The sequence below is a fragment of the Topomyia yanbarensis genome, chromosome 2 (genome assembly GCF_030247195.1).
Source record: "Topomyia yanbarensis strain Yona2022 chromosome 2, ASM3024719v1, whole genome shotgun sequence".
NCBI lineage: Eukaryota > Metazoa > Arthropoda > Insecta > Diptera > Culicidae > Topomyia > Topomyia yanbarensis.
Genome location: NC_080671.1, coordinates 378,927,156 through 378,938,783, shown reverse-complemented (window position 1 = coordinate 378,938,783; position 11,628 = coordinate 378,927,156). Strand labels below are relative to the sequence as shown.

Genomic DNA, 11,628 nt, shown 5'->3' with positions numbered 1-11,628 from the left:
TCCGATTCGACCGGGTCAACATGATGCACGGGAATAATATTCAGTTCATCAGGGACTTTTGAATCGAACAGATAGTCGAAGGTAATCAAAGAAGGATATCGCTGCAGTTGAAGAATTTTAGATAGGAATAACTAATGGTGTTGATATCGTTAACCTGATCTATTATTCAACCAAAACTTGCATATAATTTCTCAAATAGCTCTTTGATTCATCTTTTACTCATTCATTATTGACACCCACACAAATACGGTGATTTCGAGTCGTTGTGAAATGCTCACATGTAATTAACTAATCTGTCGTACTGACGGCATTCAAAAGTCGATGAAACAAGTCGGAAAATTCTAGCCAGGGTAGATGAGCTCTTATTCATTTCGTTTGTCAGGGTGTCAATGGATTGCTCTAAAATAGGTATCAATATATTTACTTCGTTAATAGGAACAATAGAAAACCTGGCGCAAAAATGTAGAAAACTTGTGTGCGGGTGAAGTGACAAGGCGAATACAATGCGTTCCTGTTTATACTACCATTTGAGCCACAGCTCTAACTTGTGTATTCAAATAAATGAATGAATATAGTAGCTAAGATAAATTAAGGTACAGTAACCCTATATAAATCTGTTTACACTATAATAACACGAAGAAAAACTAATAAGAACAAAAATTTCCCTTTCATCATCATCAGCAGCATGCTGTCGCATTCGAGTGTCCTTGGACTTGAGCACGATTTTCACGCAGACACGCTGTTACTAATAAAAGACAACTTTGAAGCGTGACTCGTCAAAAACAGCATGTGTCTCGAAAGGGTGCCAAGCGAAATGCGGTAACTAACGTGTGTGAGTAACAGCTGACGATTTCATCTCTGCTTCCTATGAGCAACAACCGTGCGTACAATTTATGAAGGTCGTTTTTACTTATTCTGAACGAGCGAAGAAAAGTTTCAAATTGGGGGAAAATATGCACGTGTTAAACTTTCCTAAAAAAACTAATTGTAGAAGCTTATAGTTCAGGTTTCGTGGCCGTAGAGGACAGCCGTTCTAACGAGCGTGTTGTATATGGATAAATTTATATGGTAGCAGACTTTGTTCGATCGAGGAGGTTTCTTGGAGCCCAAAATAGGACTATTTACTAGAATGCGACACTGAATTTCTCGGCGATATCGGTAATCGCCAGTGAATGCAAATAAACGAATTCACCTCGATATTGTCACAATTAATCTATAAATTAGGTGGGAAATGTTTCTTCCTATGAACCTTTTGATCTTTTTTTTTATTTCGTTTATTTGACACGGTTCATAACGGTAGCTTAACGGAGCCGTGGATCCTTTATGTGTTTACAATATTTAAAAAAATAAAACAAATATTATTGATTGTCCGTTGGATCTCGTGCGCGCAACTTTTTATTGCGAGCAGAGACCTTCTTTCGCGGCTCGCCTACTGTGTCATGGGGACCATTTAATTCTCTCCTGTCCTCCACATCAAGGTCATCATCGTTGTTCTTTCCTGCTTCTTGCACTTACGAGTGACCAATGTAAATCCGTCGTCATTGCTGTTATCTTCATCACCGATGTTGCTTACAGTGGTTTCTGAGGTGCTGGATGCTGCTTTGGCAGTTGTCAATATGCACTGAACAGCTGCCACAAATTTGGCAACCGTTTGTGGTTCAGGAATTGGCATTGAAAACTCTTTTTTGGGTTGGTTTACCGTGGACTCGTTGGCAATCGGTAGAGATGCATTCTCCTATGTATCTTCCGCGCAAAGTTGTGCGTGGTGTGCTGTTTGATTACAATACTTGCACGTGGGAGTTTGCCCCTCATGGGTGCATAACGTAGTTTGATTAATAGTAGCTTCGTGTGTTTTGAGTTTTATAGTCAAGTGGGAGGGGATAGGTTTTTCGATCCGCATCCTCACCACAAGAACACCGTTAGGTGTACCCGGGAAGAAATTTCTCCACGTATCACGTGTAACTGATTTTACTTCGCCGTATTGCGACATGTATTTTGCGATTAGATCAGGAGGGGTACGTGGTGATAGGTCATGTAACTTTACATCTACATAGTCTTTTTCTATATACACGGGAATCTTAATTCCAACTTTATCACTTTGAGCCACGTGCTTTAAGTTGTTCTGCAAAACGAAACGTTCGGCTTGTGCTAACGTGTTGAATGATATGAGTACGACATTACGAAGATGATGATACTGTAGATAGATAACCTCCTTGAGCTTAAGCTGCATCTTCACCTTCAGCAGGTATTCCACTTCACGAAAACTCATTCTTATTGAACAGAATTTAAAGTCAACGACCGCTGCGTTGGGTCGGAGCAGAGATTTTTCGTCAACTTTACTCATGATGGCAAGAATAAATTAAAGTTTCCTTTGTTCTCGAGACAATGCACACTAGATCGAGAGGTTGCTGGTTTTTGTTCACTTGGTTCGATTGTACGTCTGACTTGGGCAGAAGTAGAAAGTAGAGTCCTATTGAAAATTTTCTCTAGAACTATACGGTCAAGTGACCGCCGCCTGCGATGGCTGATTTAGACTGACCTCTTGATCTTTTGTAGTTTGTCTTTGACGCATTTATGACAAGTCTAAAGAGTCAAAGAGAATGCTCCGTCATTAACGGAGTGTCATAGTTAAACTTGACAAGTCTGCCAAACCATGAATTGCTTGCTGTTACGAGAACTTTAAAAATTTGCAGATGGGGCCTGACGCTGCGTCAGTAAGTAAGCATTCTGTTTGATCTTTAAGCCGGTGTGCTTCGGTCTTTAGTTGAATGTATGTAAATATTTACCACCGTCTCAATATCGCGTACGACAATCTCGACATTGTGGGCATCCTGTCCATCTTCGCACTTATTACCACATCTTCCAAAGCGATAGAATAGCAAATTAAAGAGCCCATCGCTCATGCCCTAACTCTCTCAAAGACTCGAGGTACTCGGGTCTCGAATATTATCCCAATACTTTGGCGTAGCCCATCACTGGTGACAGTTTGTCCTGCAATCCTTATTCATGTAACATAATATATAACATAGGGCTATTTCAAAGAGCCGTTATTTCTATTCCTACAGCGAGGATGGAACATGAATGAACCTCAAGGCGATATACGCGCTTAGAATCAATATTATATCGATTGATTTCATAGGTGGCAAGACTCGACTAAGTGGAAAGTTTAATGGAAGAAAATATGTGGCTTTTTCCAAAGTTGGACGTCGATTCTGCCCAGATTCATCACATCAGGAATGTTATATTGCTCACAATCTAAACGAAACGAATCTAAACGGGAAAATGTTGCTGCGTACTATTGTAACTGTCGTAGTTTCAAAACTAACGGGTGTTCAATAAAAAAAATTAGATTTTTTTCAGTCATGTAGTTAAAAACAAAAGAAAAATTTCAGCGAATTCAGTATTTTTGATTAAAAACATGTTTATTTTTCAATATTGAATATTGGAGAAGGGGCCCCGGTCAGCTGTATGACGCAACTTAGTCGCGATGCTCTCACAAGACCGCTGGACGACACGGACGTCCATCTTCCGGATGCACTTCCGTATCCTGGTGGTCAACTGTTTCGTATCCTTGGCCCGCCAATTATTTTTGTACACCAGGGCACTGAGGGAGCCGAAAAAAATCCTCAATGGGAGAGCCCTGGGGCAAGTTGGTCAGGTTCCTTTTTTCGGCAAGTACGGTGTCTTTTTCTGCTCAAGATACTCCGGCGTCTTTTTAGCATAATGGGAAAACGCCTTGCCCGACCAGAAGACGTACTTCTCATCCGCATGATGCTTCTTTAATAATGGCAGAAAAAATTTCTCAAGACACTCCTCCTGATACACTTGTTGATTGATGGCCAGACCGCTCGGCTTGAACCACGGCTTTGAAATCCCTCTATGGCGATGTACAGTATAACTTTTTTAAATTTATGCACAAACTTATATTTTACTTCGGGGGGTTTGGCCGACTTGTCGCTGGAATAGTAGCGGTCATTTCCTGGAATGAGAGCGGAAAGTAACTTTCGTCGTTCAGCACGAAAGACGTCCCGCGGTAGTTCTTTGTCATCCACCGGCACTGCGATTTCACGATCGCTATCTGCTCGTTCATGTACTCGGGGGACCGAGTCTTCTTCCGACAGACAAGGGTTCGGTGAATGAAGGTATGGGAGCAATTATATTTTCAGCCGGCGTCACGAAAACTCGCTCCGTCCTTGTTGCGAACAGCTTTTCCAACGCTTCCTTCTTCTTCTTCGTCATTATCTGGAGCCGCTAGCGCCCTTCTGCTCCATGCTCAGAGATGCTAGGATCCGGTAATCTGTACTCACGGGCACGTTTTCGTCTCAAAAGTGGTCTGCCCTAAACTTTTTTCCACGATGACCAGACCATGCGTTTCGTAAAACCGTATAACACGCGCGCGGAGTGCTTGCTGTTTCGACACCATCGTCGATTGAACTGACAGCACCCGAGCGAAAAGAAACATGCCACCCATTTCTAGGGATAGGGAGTCCAGCGAGCAATTCTCTAGGAGAGAAAAAAATTTACGCTCTTTAATTACAGAAAGGTATTGAAATAATTCTCATTTTTATTGAGCACCCGTTAAAACTAGTTATCTTAACATTCACATGTATTATTTGCATTGTTGGACCTAACATAGCGATCAAGATGGCTGTCATTCGCTAATCAGAAGAATTCGAAACGTTAAATCCCTCCGTCATGCACGCTCAAATGGTGTACTGGACTATTATTTCTTGGCAAATGCATTTCCAATTTCACTTAGTTCAGTTCGAAGCAAAACACATAATTTCTTATAGATTGGGCTTTTTTTAGCTTTAGATCTATGAGAAAAAGAACTCCGAAAAATAAAAATAAGAAATAAAAAAATGAACAACAAATACTTCTTTCTTTATTTCTTTATTGTGAAATTAGAATGTGTGATGCTTTACTTTACTTAATCTCCTAAAATATCAAAGTTTGCCCAAATACGACATTTGGCAACTATGTGTCTCGATGTGAAAATGTTCAGATTGAACATGTGAAAACCATAATATTAAAAATACCCAATAAATAGGAAATTTCGCGCTTTGTTCACGAAAGTCACCTAAACTTATCACATAGTACAAAGATATTTTTACTGGTCAAGCCATCGTTCAATGGATGGACGGTAAACTCGCCATACTTCAGCATTCCCCCTTGGCTAAAGCACTCTTCATTCTTAAATAACGTCATGCAACTGTGAAGGTCAGATTACCGCATGTTAATTCTGTCAGATTTCTGCTATATTGTGCAACTGCTATTAAGAGAAACATCACACAATATTTCTTTATTTCTAACCTTCGAATGTCCTTGTCAATGGCTTTTACAATATGTTTCTTTTTAGAATTCTTAGATTGAAACACGGATTCTTCTCTGCCATATTCTGCTTTATCATTTTAAACGCTTTTAACTTTACCTTAGGGTGTACGGGATATTGAGATCAACTAAGACCATCTTGCGCGTATAATGCCACCTGGCGGTGGGATCCCCTTATTTCAATAGTGCCCCGAGTGGTCTTAAGACGGACCTGTCCAGCTTATTACTCCTTTTGTTGATGGGACCTGCTCCACCTCATGGTTATCAACAGGGTTAATTGGATTAAACCAATTTGCGTATCAAGGGCAGAAGACCTAACTTAAATTAAGTTTTGATTTTTGTGTATCGAATTCATCAGTAGCTTGCACCATCTGGGTGCAGGGCCGGCGGAAAGCGTGGGTAGTATGGGTAGTACTACCCACTCGAAAATAACCGAGTGGGTAATTACCCAAATTTTGAACCATTTCAAAAAATTTAGATATGCAACGCATGTATCTCGCACTACACACATTTGAAAACATCGATGTACCACAATTCCATTTGCATAAACGAACGTGATTTAATATGAATGTAATGTAAGCGGGTGCATTGCGAAAAGGGAAAAAATCCTTACTAATGGACCCCTCACCCAATGCCCCACCCGGGCGTAAAGTGTTTCGCCGCCCCTGTTTGGGTGTCTAGTTAGACAATGTATCTAAACTAATACCCAAATTGGCACTAGTTAGACACAAAAAAAAATCCAAACAGTGACACAGTTGTCTAGGCCAGCAAGGAATTCTTTCATCTTCATTGTGTATTTATAAGCAGCGGTGGCATGAACTTTAGAGAAAATAAGCAGTAAAATAAAAAAGCTCTTTCCCATTAGATGCACAGCACCGCTCTTCTCTTTTGATTTATTCCTCTTCACTTCGTTGTGTGACCACTGCCACAGACATCAAATAAAAAATGGGGCTTTTTGTGCATCATGGCCCTGTTCGTAGAGAAGCAGTTGAAATTATTAAAAAAAATGTCGAAACGGTTATTCTGAATTAACTTAATATACATTATAGATTGCTTCGCCTTTCTCCCTGTTTGCAATGGGGTGCAGCATAAAAAGTGGCTCTTCAAAGCGACTCTCTGCGAAATTGTGCATCCATTCCAATTTTTGGTTTTCAAGTTTCCCTTTGTGCAGTTATCTGGACATGATAGTGCTTTCACGCTAGGCAACGCTTGAGCTCTATTAGCGGTATCAGTATCATCGAAACATCAAAATTACTTAAATCTATAAATATAAATTGTATAATTCATTCCATCACCAGTGGTGATGAAGTAGAAAGCACGGCGAATTAGTAAATATTTTCAACTGCTTTAATACATTAGTAAGCTCGTGTGAAACAGCAGTCTTAGCATTAGAATTTTCAAAAAGGAAACCTGATATCAATAATTTCCCTATTTTTTCGAGAGTTGTCCTACTGGAGCTGTAGAGCTAGGTTCTCGGAAGGGCTCCCCGTCAGAATCACATACTACAATTTGCAGACGAGACAGGCAATGTCGCCCACTAAAACACTGCATTAGGCCAATTGTAGCGGGCCGTGATTCTGAATGTGATATTCATTGTACGGTTCAGGTATGTGCTCTAAAATGATCGCGCGCGGATCGTGAATCTGATACATAATTTTTTGTGTACGGTTCAGATTCCAGAAGAAAGTGGGTTCTTACATATCGTTAGAATTCCCATTCATGTCGCCGTAGAACGCGTGGTCTAGTGGATATGAGCTTTATTTTTTTGATTGGTCCAACTGAATGTATGGACCTAAATTGCTAGAATGAAGGCTAAAGATTTCCGGACGTGACCGATTCATGATCGCGCGCGTTTGCGGGTTCGCGTTTGAGACCGCGTTTATAACTTCGTAAGTACTAAAACGTTCACATAATTGCCGGAGTGTTATCATGTTTACGCGATCGCGGGCATAGGTGTGCGTAGATGATCGCGAAGGGCTTAAGCGTTCGTATGTTGACGTGTTTGTCGCGTGTGCTCGCGTGTATGTGACTTCGCGTGTATAAATTCGATTTTGAAACCCTGCAGCCATTCATATATTCGCGGACCGTCATTCTGATCTTTAGCTTTCGGTGTACGGATCACATTCTGACAGGGAGAGAGTTACCCCATATCACTAGAGTTTCCGGTCATGTCGCCATGGAACGTTTTGTCTAGTGGATATGGGAGTTATTTTTCAATTTTATTATTTTTTTATTAATTAACAAGGACCTAGATTGTTGGTACCGATGATAGAGACTTTTGGACGATCCCGATTCATTATGGCACGAGCGCGGTAGTTTGTAGGTTGACGCTTGAGATCGTGTTGCTAAGTTTATGAGTGCTGAGATTTTCACCTTATCACCGGGGTGTAATCATGTTTGCGAGTTCGTGGGCGTAGGTTGCTTGGAAAATCGCGAGGGGCTCTAACGTTTGTGCGCTGACGTGATTTTGTAACGTGTGTTCTTGAATGGTCGCGCGAACCGTGAGTCTGATATTAAATTTTCGGTGGGCTGTTAGAATTCTGGCAGAGAGTGGGATCGTTTATATCGATAGGGTTCCCGGTCAAGTCGCCATGGGACGTGTTGTCTAATAGGTATGGGCGTATTTTCTTAATTGGTCCACCCGAAGGCATGGACCTAGGCTTCTAGGATCAAGAACAGACTTCCGGACGTGATCGATTCGCAATCGCGTGCGCGAGGGCATTTTTGTAAGTTCCCGCTTGAGATCGCATTTGAGAATGTGTGAGTGTTAAGACGTTCACTATCACCATCTTTGCTGACCCAGCTGAAGGCGGGTGTAGAATAGCAGTATAGGACTCGAAAAGAAGAAATAAAATATATGAGAGACGTAATAGATTAGATAGGTACAAGATACAGCTGAATTTATGATCATCACATGAAAGACATACATTAGTAGTTCAAACTCTACCAATACTTGAATAGCCAACCACCACACATAGCACATCCTTTCTTTTTTAATGTCGCTAGCCGTGCAATGAAGAATGTCTAAAACTCTGAACTAGGCCCCGTCGAGTCCAGTCCGTCATCTGTCCGTCTCGTCCTGTCGTGTCTGGGGCTTCCAGGTTACATGCATTCACCAGACGAGACTAGCTTATGTCAGCTTAATTGTGCACTGGTTTCGTAGAATCGAGGCGATCATCGAAATGATAGACCCAACGAGTGAATTTGTATATTTGCGAGTTTGAATGTTTACGTGTGTATGGGAAGTGTTGTGTGTTGAGATATGTGTGTTACCTGTAAATAAAAAGTTAATACAAATAATATTTAATGTGTTAAAATAAGACATATGTAATATACTACTTGCAGTTTTTGGTCGTTCCTACTTATCTGATTCAATTGAGTATGAGAGTACATCTCAATTCTTCTAAAACCTGGCGACATCTGGTGGTAGCGAATAGTCATTGTTGGCAGCAATGTTACCCTTCTTTGATGAATGAACTCGGAGAGGTCATCATAGGAATGTGACGCATGAGATCGAAAATAAATAAAGCAAAATGAAGTAAAGAGAAGAGTTAGAATTATTATTGAGTATTATTTGAACAACACACATGTAACATACAATAAAACTACTTGGAATCGTCTAAATGCCAGAAAATGATATATATTTACTATTAACGACAATTGCATTCCGTTAAAAGTTTCTCATGCTATGCTGACCGGGAATGGATGGTTTATGTGCGTCGGTAAATTAATTGTACCTTCATTTATCCAATCCGAATGAGTCGAATCGAATGCACAAATTGAACACCGGTAAAAAGTGATCCAAAGAAGGATTACCCATTATTCTATCATATAAGCCAGTTCTGCATCCATTCCCTGACCCATATGTCACAAATACTCATACGAACACATAGACAGATAGACATACGACTAGCACATAACAATTTTATACTAGTACTAAAAACTACAATTATTACAACACAACACAACTAATAGGGTTCAACTGTTATTTGACTCCCACTGCGAGCCGTGCTCAAAAAACAGCCGTTAAGCTGTTGAACAATGTGTGCAAACACAGCCCACAGAAAAAGTCAATCTACGGCGACCCGCCAATCGGCCACGCCAGTGTGCACAGGCTCATAGCTGACTGTTAGTTTGGGCTGGTGCAGAGTATGAAATAACAAAAAACATAAAAAAAGGCCCATAAGCCCTCTCGGTCTCCTCGATGCACCACTATCGAGGCGTAATGCAATAACCATCTTAAAGTAGGTGTCTGCTCAAATATGCTTGAAGATGTTTTCAATACCGTCAAACCCGTCAACCTAGGAGAGGGACATCAATAATTTCCCTATTGCAGTAAAAATGTTTCTCATTTGAGAATTTAACATAATGGCCTTGTGTTTTAAATCGCAAAAATTACTTTTATCTGGGACATTTCCAATTACTTTGCACTGACCTAATTTATCTCACATTGTATACAAACAACCGTTTTAATGCCATTAATCAACCTTGAATAGTCAAAATTTGGATACAAATGTAACTTAATGCGTTTTATTTAAAATAAAAAGGTCTGAAGCTAAAAAAAACTCTGTAGATTAAACCCCTCCTATCTGGGCGCTCAAGTCGCCGATGGCGACCTTATCATCCACCGCGGGCAGCCGTCTTAGATACGCTCCTGCTGCCTGTAAAACAGCTCTTCCCCGTTCTCGGGTCTCGCTGGGCAATGCACGTTGATGATGCTGTATTTAAAAAAAGGTCTTCGATTCTCGCTACACACACTCTGCCACTTGACCGGTCTAATAGGTACACACTTGCTTTTTTCTGTCGAATGTCAGGATTTTTTTCAACTTTTGTCGAGATTTGAACTGCCAAGCACTCGGTAAATTCACTTTTCGCTGAGATCAATTTTTGCTGAGAATGGGAAATAATTCGCTGAAAATCAGTAAACAAAATACACTTCTCCGAGATAACAGTATAACTAACTATAGCTTGATCAACGTTTACGCGCGGGCAAACTACAAACCCGACGAAAGATGCGTTCTATGAGCGTCTAGACATGACCATCGGAGTGTGCTCAGGAATCTAATGATCGGGGACGCCAATGCACATGTTGAAAGGGCAAAATTCTTTCGTTCGATCATTGGAAAGGAGAGCCTTTTACTTCAACCACCAAAGACTATGGCCTAAGGTTAATCAATCTCGCCGCAGTCAGAAAGAAGAATTTTTGGAGACTGCGGTAACGTCTTCTCAAATCGACCATGTTTTGATAGACGGTCGACATTTCTCCGATGTCAGGATCTTCTGAGGACCGAGCGTCCGCTCTGTCCGTCAATTTGTGAAAGACACATCATATATCACTGGTTCCATGCATGATAGAACCATGTGACGTAACACGGCAACTGCCGGCTGAGGCTGTTATCGAGAAATATGCCAACACGCTCGACGAACGAGTCGAAGATGGACAAACTAAGAATTTGTATAAACGGACACAGAGCTTTTGGATACCACACATGTAAAACAGCGAAATGGCTGTTTTAACGTTGAGTGTCAAGTGCAGCGGCTACACGTCCGAACGAGGAACGATATAGTGAGCTATGGGCAACCGAGAAAAAACCACATCGACGTAAGAAACGTTGGTACGATTGAAAAATTACTCACGGATTCAGGCGAAAGTTTTCCTGGAAACGAAGCGCGAAAGTATTACAAATCGTTTAACAATATGACGAGAAAAAGCGCCTTGGCATCAGTGGTGAGCAACGACTAGGACGGAATTGTATTGACTGATCATACAGCAGTGGTTACCATGTGGGTAGGCTGCGCTTTCCAACTTTATGGTCAACATAGCCATCATAGCATATTAGTACCAACAAAGTAAAAATAGTATTGACTTCTGTTTCGTAATATTACCCGACATATTATTAACTACATATTACCTTCAGACGCAAACAACGTCTAGAAATGACTTCCGGTTGAATTGTTCATTCTAGTCCGCAAAAACACAACGCGTGTCGGCATGAAAATCACGATGATATATAGTCTTGTTTTTCACACGCAAACCTTACTCATTTACCTTCACAGCAAACTCTATTCATTCATGAAAATGTCAGCAACATGAGGTGAGTTTTTATTCTAATTTTGGCGTCTAGTGATTATACTTCTAGCCGACGTCAGCGAACATTGCTTTGTAGCTCGTAAATTCATACGATAATGAACGGGGAAAATATGGGTCATCGCATGATGAGATATGTTTTTGTTTGTGAAAAGTGACTTACTCAATGTGAATGTCCGTTTTGTCAAAGCAATGAAATGAATTGAAAA

General features: G+C 40.8%; 1 long non-coding RNA gene across 2 annotated transcripts; it reads left to right on the top strand.

The window, feature by feature from the left end:
- The first annotated feature begins 52 nt into the window (after nt 1–52).
- Nucleotides 53–1,248, top strand: LOC131684660 (uncharacterized). Of its 2 annotated transcripts, none has more exons than XR_009304671.1 (3): nt 53–81; nt 436–593; nt 685–1,248. It is a non-coding gene; the product is annotated as an uncharacterized LOC131684660 (long non-coding RNA). The 2 variants fall into 2 exon arrangements; XR_009304672.1 differs by having other exon boundaries at nt 682–1,248.
- The last annotated feature ends 10,380 nt before the right edge of the window (nt 1,249–11,628 follow it).